The sequence below is a fragment of the Penaeus vannamei genome, chromosome 33 (assembly GCF_042767895.1).
Source record: "Penaeus vannamei isolate JL-2024 chromosome 33, ASM4276789v1, whole genome shotgun sequence".
Taxonomy (NCBI): Eukaryota; Metazoa; Arthropoda; class Malacostraca; order Decapoda; family Penaeidae; genus Penaeus; species Penaeus vannamei.
Window position 1 is genome coordinate 1,235,375 of NC_091581.1, and position 6,452 is coordinate 1,241,826.

Genomic DNA, 6,452 nt, shown 5'->3' on the forward strand with positions numbered 1-6,452 from the left:
AGCAAAGAAACAGGCACCAAAAAAACAACAACAAAAAGCAGATAAAGCGAAAACAAACCTCGTTAAAAGAATGAAATAAAAAAAACGAGAAAAAAAGGTTAAAAACACAACCTATCCCCGCGCCCTCTTGCTTCATACGTTCTGACCCAGAAAAGAACAAACAAAAAAACAAGCACAAAAAAAGCAGATAAAGCATAAACAAACCCCGTTAAAAGAATAATAATAAAAAAGTAAAACCCTCACTAGCCCCGCACTCTCTTGCTTGACGCAATAATACGTTTTGAAGGCCCCAAAAAAACACAAGCAAAGAAACAGGCACAAAAATAAACAACAAACACAGATAAAGCGAAAACAAACCTCGTTAAAAGAATAAAAAAAACGAAAAGAAAGGTTAAAAACACTACCTATCCCCGCGCCCTCTTGCTTGATACGTTCTGACCCAGAAAAGAACAAACAAAGAAACAGGCACAAAAAAAGTAAATAAAGCATAAAGAGAGAGAGAGAGAATAAAATAAAAGTAAATAAAAGAATAAAAAAAGTAAAACCCTCACTAGCCCTCCACTGTCTTGCTTGACGCAATAATAGGTTTTGAACCCCCACCCCAAAAAAAAAAAAAAAAAAACACAAGCAAAGAAGCAGGCACAAAAAACAAAACAAAAGCAGATAAAGCGAAAACAAACCTTGTTAAAAGAATAAGAAAACGAGAAAAAAAGGTTAAAAACACTACCTATCCCCGCGCCCTCTTGCTTGATACGTCCTGACCCAGAAAAGAACAAACAAAGAAACAAGCACAAAAAAGTAAATAAATCATAAACAAACCCCGTTAAAAGAATAATAAGAAAGTAAAACCCTCACTAGCCCTGCACTCTCTTGCTTGACGCGACAATACGTTCTGACCTAGAAAAGAACAAATAAAGAAACAGGCACAAAAAACAAAACAAACACAGATAAAGCGAAAGCAAACCTCGTTAAAAGAATAAGAAAACGAAAAAAAAAGGTTAAAAACACAACCTATCCCCGCGCCCTCTTGCTTGATATGTTCTGACCCAGAAAAGAACAAAAACAAAGAAACGCACAAAAAAGCAGATAAAGCATAAAGAAACCCCGTTAAAAGAATAATAAAAAAAGTAAAACCCTCACTAGCCCTGCACTCTCTTGCTTGATGCAATAATACGTTTTGAACCCCTCCCCCCACCCAAAAAAAAAAAAAACAAGCAAAGAAACAGGCACAAAAATAAACAACAAAAACAGATAAAGCGAAAACAAACCTCGTTAAAAGAATAAGAAAACGAAAAAGAAAAGGTTAAAACACTACCTATCCCCGCACCCTCTTGCTTGATACGTCCTGACCCAGAAAAGAACAAAAACAAAGAAACGCACAAAAAAGCAGATAAAGCATAAACAAACCCCGTTAAAGGAATAATAAAAAAAAGTACAACACTCACTAGCCCTGCACTCTCTTGCTTGACGCGACAATACGTTCTGACCCAGAAAAGAACAAATAAAGAAACAAGCACAAAAAAGTAAATAAAGCATAAACAAACCCCGTTAAAAGAATAATAATAAAAAAGTAAAACCCTCACTAGCCCTGCACTCTCTTGCTTGACGCAATAATACGTTTTGAACCCCTCCCCCCCCGCAAAAAAAAAAACAAGAGCAAAGAAACAGGCACAAAAAAACAACAAAATCAGATAAAGCGAAAACAAACCTCGTTAAAAGAATAAGAAAACGAAAAAGAAAGGTTAAAAACACTACCTATCCCCGCGCCCTCTTGCTTGACGCGACAATACGTTCTGACCCAGCGCTCTCCCTCGCGCGGGAAAAAAAAACCCGCCATAACCTCCTCCGCTCGACTCGTAAACAAACCGTAGCCAATTGGTCCGCGTCGAAGCACTCTCCTCGAATGACCTTTAAACCAAAATACTAAAGCGTTTTCTCTAATTTCTGTCTGGAAATGGGCTCTCCTCTTTTTTTTTCTTTTCTCTCTCCTTCCCTTTCTCTCCTCCGGGTTGGCTGCTTTTGTCTCTCGCAATAATCTGGGAGCGAAAGGAGAGAGGGAGGAGGTGGGAGGAGAGGGGGGGGGGGTAGGAAGGAGGATGAGAGGGGGTTGAGGGAGAAGGAGGGGGGCGGTAGGAGAGGGAGGGGGAGCGAAAGGAGAGAAGGAGGAGGTGGGAGGAGAGGGAGGGGGCGGTAGGAGAGGAGGGGGGCGAAAGGAGAGAAGGAGGAGGTGGGAGGAGAGGGGGGGGTAGGAGGGAGGATGAGAGGGGGTTGAAGGAGAGGGAGGGGGGCGGTAGGAGAGGGAGGGGAGCGAAAGGAGGAGAAGGGAGGGGTGGGAGGAGAGGGGGGGTAGGAGGGAGGATGAGAGGGGGTTGAAGGAGAGAAAGGAGGAAGTGGGAGGAGGGGGTAGGAGGGAGGGATGAGATGGGGTTGAGGGAGAAGGAGGGGGCGGTAGGAGAGGGAGGGGGAGCGAAAAAGGAGAGAAGGAGGAGGTGGAGGAGGGGGGAGGAAGGAGGATGAGAGGGGTTGAAGGAGAGGGAAGGGGCGGTAGGAGAAGGAGGAGGTGAGGAGAGCGGGGGGTAGGAGGGAGGAGGAGAGGGGGTTGAGGGAGAGGGAGGGGGCGGCAGGAGAGGAAGGGGGTAGGAGGGGAGTGGGGGGCGGTAGGAGAGGGAAGGGGGGCGGTAGGAGAGGAAGGGGGGGGTAGGAGAGGGAGTGGGGGGCGGTAGGAGAGGAAGGGGGCGGTAGGAGAGGAAGGGGGGAGGAGAGGGAGTGGGGGGCGGTAGGAGAGTGGAAGGGCGGTAGGAGAGGGAGGGGGTAGGAGGGAGGATGAGGGGGGCATTAGGAGAGGGAGGGGGAGCGAAAGAAGAGAGGGAGGAGGGGGGGTAGGAGGGAGGATGAGAGGGGGGTAGGAGGGAGGGATAAGGGGTTAGGGGGAGAGGGAGGGGGCGGTAGGAGAGGGAGGGGGGTAGGAGAAGGAGGGACGGTAGGAAAGGAAGTGATGTAATGATAATATCAATGATGATGATGATGGATAGTGATAAAGATGAAGATGAAGGTGATGACGATAACAAAAACAACAACAATGATCCATACATGAAGTAAAACAAAAGAAAAATACGCTTAAAAAAAAACTTAATTCACAAACGAAGTGATACAGAGTGGGAGAGAGACAAGAAAAAAAAAAAAAAAAAAAAAATGACACACTCCTTTTTGAAATTGGAGTGTCGCTTCCTTTCACAAGATACGGTCAGAGAAACACGGCTGAGTTTGATTTCTCTGTATCATTCCTCTTATCAACTTTATTGCTGATGTGATTGTCTTTGTCTTTGTCAGAAGATAATGATGGTGATATTATTAATGAAAAAGGCAGTAGGTTTTGATATTGTAATTATCATTTTTACTGGTATGATCATTTATTTTTTTTCAATTACTTGTTTTTCATATTCAGTTCTTATCATTAATTTGAACTGAATCTCATCATCATTATGACACAAACACACACACACAATCCTAAATACATACGCACACATATATACACATAGATCCGACACACGTGCACATTAACAAACGCATACACACAAATGCACACACACACACACACACACTATTCACCCAACTACCCACACAAACCCAGACACACACACACGCACGCACACCTCCCACTAGCTCCCACACAAACAAACACACCTCCCCCCCGCTAGTCACCAGCCACACACACACATGCACACTTACCCCCCCTCCCCCACTAACCACCAGCCACACCACACACACACACTCACCTCCCCCTCTCCACCACCCACCACCAGCCACACACACACACACACCCACACTCCCCCCCCCCGTAACCACCCCCACACACCTACACACCTCCCACCCCCCCCCCACCACCCCCAACCACCACCAACACCCCCCCCCACACACACCCACACACACCCACACCGCCCTGGAATTTGCGCGTGGTTTTAAATGCAATCCCTCGTATGGCAACACCGCCTCCGAAATCGCTCTAACTAATCCTCATCCGGGTAACAGAGTTTACAAATATGAGTCAACAGAAAGGTGACATGAGAAAGACAGATGGAGTGAGAGGGGAAGGAGAGGAGGAGGAGAGGAGAGCGAAAAAAAAGGAGAGAGGGGAAGGGGGAAGAGGGGTTTAAAAAGAAGGGAAGGTAATAGAAAGAGAGACAGAGAGGGAAGGAGAGGAGGAGGGGAGGAGAGCGAAAAAAGAGGAGGAGAGAGGGGAAGGGGGAAGAGGGGTTTAAAAAGAAGGGAAGGTAATAGAAAGAGAGACAGAGAGGGAAGGAGAGGAGGAGGGAGGAAGGGCGAGAAAAAAGGAGGAGGAGAGAGGGAAGGGAAGGGGGAAGAGGGGTTAAAAGAAGGGAAGGTATGAGAAGAGAGACAGAGAGGGGGGGAGGAGAGGAGGAGGGGAGGAGAGCGAAAAAAAAGGAGAGAGGGGAAGGGGGAAGAGGGGTTTAAAAAGAAGGGAAGGTAATAGAAAGAGAGACAGAGAGGGAAGGAGAGGAGGAGGGGAGGAGAGCGAAAAAGGAGGAGGAGAGAGGGGAAGGGGAGGGAGAAGAGGGATTTAAAAAGAAGGGAAGGTATTAGAAAGAAAGAGAGAGAGAGGGGGGAAGGAGAGGAGGAGGAAAGGAGAGCGAAAAAAAGGAGAGAGGGGAAGGGGAAGAGGGGTTTAAAAAGAAGGGAAGGTATTAAGAAAGAAAGAGAGAGGGGGAGGGGAGGAGGAGGAGGAGGAGAGTGAAAAAAGAGAGAGAGGGGAAGGGGAAGGGGAAGAGGGTTTAAAGAAGGGAAGGTATTAGAAAGAAAGAGAGAGACAGAGAGGGGGGGAGGAGAGAGGAGGGAGGAGGCGAGAGAAAAGGAGGAGGGGAGGGAAGGGAAGGGAAGAGGGGTTTAAAAAGAAAGGGAAGGTATTAGAGAAGAGAGAGAGAGAGAGAGGGGAGGAGGAGGAGGAGGGGAGAGAGCGAGAAAAAGGAGGAGGAGAGAGGGAGAGGGAAGGGAAAGAGGGTTTAAAAGAAGGGAAGGTATGAGAAAGAGACAGAGAGGGGGGGAGGGAGGGGGAGGGGAGGAGAGCGAGAAAAAGGAGGAGGAGAGAGGGAAGGAGAAGGGGAAGAGGGGTTTAAAGAAGGGAAGGTATTGAAAGAGATGGGGAGGGGAGGGAGGGGAGGGATGAGGGAGGGGAGAGGGTAAAAAAGGGAGAGGGTGAAAAAAGAGAAAGATGGGGGAAGGGAGAATATGAAAGAAACGGAGGGGAAGAGAGGAAATGGAAAGAAGAATGAGGGAGGGAGAGGGAGGGAGGGAGAGAGAGAGAGAGAGAGAGAGAGAGAGAGAGAGAGAGAGAGAGAGAGAGAGAGAGAGAGAGAGAGAAGAGAGAGAGAGAGAGAGAGAGAGAGAGAGAGAGAGAGAGAGAGAAAGCGAGCGAGCAGAGAAGAGAGGAGAGATAGAGAGAAAGAAAGAGAGAGAGAGAGAGAGAGAGAGAGAGAGAGAGGAATAGAGATAGATAGATAGATAGATAGATAGATAGATAGAGAGAGAGAGAGAGAGAAAGAGAGAGAGAGAGAGAGAGAGAAAGAGAAAGCGAGCGAGCGAGAGAGCGAGAGAGAGAGAAAAAGAGAGAGAGAGAGGTGGGGGGGATGGACCAGTAAGGGAAATTGGGGTTCGGGATCGGTAGGACAAGCGGAGAGGGGTGGGGGGTGGGGTGGGGGGTGGGGGGAAGGGAGCTACGGCAAGGGGAGAGGATGAAGGGGTGGGGTAGGGAGGGGGTGGGGGGGGCTAATGTTAGGCAGATATTCCGGAATTTATTATCGTTCTATGTGTATGTGTCTTGGCTAACTTGATTAAACTTATATTGTTTATGTTGATAGTTACAGCTTGTTTCACTTCTACGTGTGTTATGCTTTATTTAATATTCACATATCATTTGTTTGTTCCTCTTGTTCCACAGGTTAAGTTAGTTTGATGAAATTTCTAATTGTAATAATGACTTACAGGTGATAATAATAACAATGATATCATCGATGTATATTAATGATAACAAAACAACAACAACAAAAAAATAAAGTTGATAACAATATGATAACGGTAACAATAAAAATTACGTAACAATAACAAGAACAATAACGGTAAGTCATAACGATAATTAGCACTAACAACGAGGGTCATTACAATAATCAGTATCATTACCATCACAACCAGCGCCATTCATTCATTCCATTATTTTTTTTCTCTCTCTCTCGATTCCCCCATTCGTAGCCAAACGTAATTTAAATTTTCGCGCTTGGGGGTCCTCTCTTGGCCCCTTACCCCCCCTCCCCCCTGTACTATTACTCCCCCCTCCTCCCCTTTATCCCCCCACTCCCCCATGCGCTGTTTCTCCCCTCCCTCCCTTCCTGCCACTTCTTTAGCCTGAAAGTAAAAATATAAAACTAACAAACAAATAAAAA